The sequence below is a fragment of the Myotis brandtii genome, unplaced genomic scaffold (assembly GCF_000412655.1).
Source record: "Myotis brandtii unplaced genomic scaffold, ASM41265v1 scaffold191, whole genome shotgun sequence".
Lineage (NCBI taxonomy): Eukaryota > Metazoa > Chordata > Mammalia > Chiroptera > Vespertilionidae > Myotis > Myotis brandtii.
This window is the reverse complement of record NW_005357115.1, coordinates 7,568,470-7,570,639: the sequence shown is the minus strand read 5'-3', so window position 1 is coordinate 7,570,639 and position 2,170 is coordinate 7,568,470. Positions and strand designations below refer to the sequence as shown.

At 45.5% G+C, this 2,170-nt stretch overlaps 1 pseudogene; it reads left to right on the top strand.

Annotated features, from left to right (window-relative positions):
- The first annotated feature begins 578 nt into the window (after window positions 1-578).
- On the top strand, window positions 579-1,827 carry LOC102260695 (annotated as a pseudogene).
- Window positions 1,828-2,170: the final 343 nt, after the last annotated feature.

Genomic DNA, 2,170 nt, shown 5'->3' with positions numbered 1-2,170 from the left:
CTGACTCCAGGGTTTTGAGTAGGGTGACTTAACACTGGTGGTACAGATATTTAGAGAATTTGGTTTCTGGAAAAATAATGAGAAATTTTCCACGGTTGAGTCAAAAGAATGATGAGATGTGCACTGCCTTAGGGATTATAGGGGAACTTGTGCCTACACCTCTCTAGGGCATTGTGGCTGGGGCAGAAGTGGGAAGAAGTCTGGAGAATCTTTTTCACTGGCTGTAAAGCCTTTATGTAACTGTCTGCAAAACTGATCTCTGTGAGACATTCCATTGGGTCATCAGGTCTTACTGCATTTTCTGACTACAGGTGGGAGGTTACAACTAGGTGGTTTTCCACATGTGGTTTTCCCTCTGTAGTTTTTAATTAGGTCAACTCATCCCACACTTTCAGCATCCATAAATGAGTTTGTACTCCAGCCTGATTTATCCATTCACCAAGTAACTCCTCTCACCTCAATTCCCCTTTGCCATTTGTCAAATCCCTTCTCTCCACAACCCACAGCCCCAATAGCCACGTCTGTTCCTATATTTACCTGGCCTTTGACTTTAGGTTCTGCCTCCATTTCATAAAGAGATGGGGCTTCTGCTGGCTATACCTGGAGCATTTTCTCAGAAATGTGTTTTTACTTTCACTCTCCCTCCTAGTCACCCTAGGTATCAACTTCCAGGTTAGGTATCAACACTAGGCCTGCTTTCTTCTTCCCAGAAGGAGGACCAAACAAGCAGGTAGCAGAGAACTTTGAAAAAAGAAATGTGACATTTCCTTCCTCCATATAGTAGTAACAAAGACATGGGCTAGACCTGCGGTCCATTTTCATTTAGGCTGAATCACACCTGACTGTACTTATAGATCAAATAGAATGTTATCTTCCTATGGAACCTTAAGAATTGGTAATAATAACAACAACCATAATAAAAAGGTTCATCTGTGTATCTAGGTGCCATATTACCCTAGAATTTGCTGTATGACCGGGAACAAGTCATTTCACCTTAAATGAAGTTTCTTTAGCTAAATGATGAAAATAGTCCTTTCTAACTCTAACATTCTTTGGTCTAGTAATTGTATCCCTTGGTTTCTGACCCCTCCATCCTGGGTAGAAAAGATGGAGTGAAGAATGCGGGCCTACCGAGATTGGGGAGAAAAATGGCTATGGCACATTCTAGTTTCCCTGGTTAATGCTGGGGAGGAAATGCCAGGAGGCCAGGCGGTCCAGCCAGGCTGGAGTGGCTTGCCTGAAAAGGGTCTCCATAGCCACCTGATGTCAGACACACAAGCCGGAGTTTGAAGCTAAATGAAAGTCTAGGGTTGGGAATATGACACCTATGAGCAATAGAGGCAGAACAGGTTTTCCGAAGAACCGACAAGGCGGCGGAAGTGGAGCACAAGAAGCAGCAGACCTTCCACAAGTTCACCTACCGCGGCGTGCATCTCGATCAATTGCTTGACGTCTTATGAGCAGCTGGTGCAGCTGTACAGTGCCCGGCAGCGGCAGCTAAACCCGGGCCTTTGAAGGAAGAAGCACTCGCTTCTGAAGCGCCTGCGCAAGGCCAAAAAGGAGGCCCCGCCCACGGAGAAGCCGGAAGTGGTGAAGACACGCCTGGACTTGCTCATCCTGCTGGAGATGGTGGGCAACATGGTTGGCGTATACAATGGCATGACCTTCAATCAGGTGGAAATCAAGTTTGAGATGATTGGCCACTACCTGGGTGAGTTCTCCATCATGTACAAGCCAGTGAAGCGCCGCAGGCCTGGCATCGGAGCCACCCACTCCTCCCGCTTCATCCCTCCTCTAGTAGTTAAGAAAAAGCACAGACTTACCTAAAATAAATAAGTAAATAAATAATAGAGGCAAAACAAAATTGGAAGTTATAATGGGAGATTTACAGGTATATAGGCTTTGCCCTGAGTTCCTAGGCCCTGCTTTTGTAGGTAGTCAGTTTCATTTAAGGGGGCCAGGATGGAACTGCGAATGCTGAGGTCATATCCTGGATTTCTTGGCTGCCTCCAAGGATTTATCGAGTATCTATTATTATTATCGAGTATCTGATTTCCCTTACCCAACTCCCATGCCCAGAGAAGTAAATTCTGCTGTAATCAATTTTCTCAAGGTCAGACTGATGAAGATGGAGACCCTCTCCCATTGTCCAACTGGATGTTTTCTAACG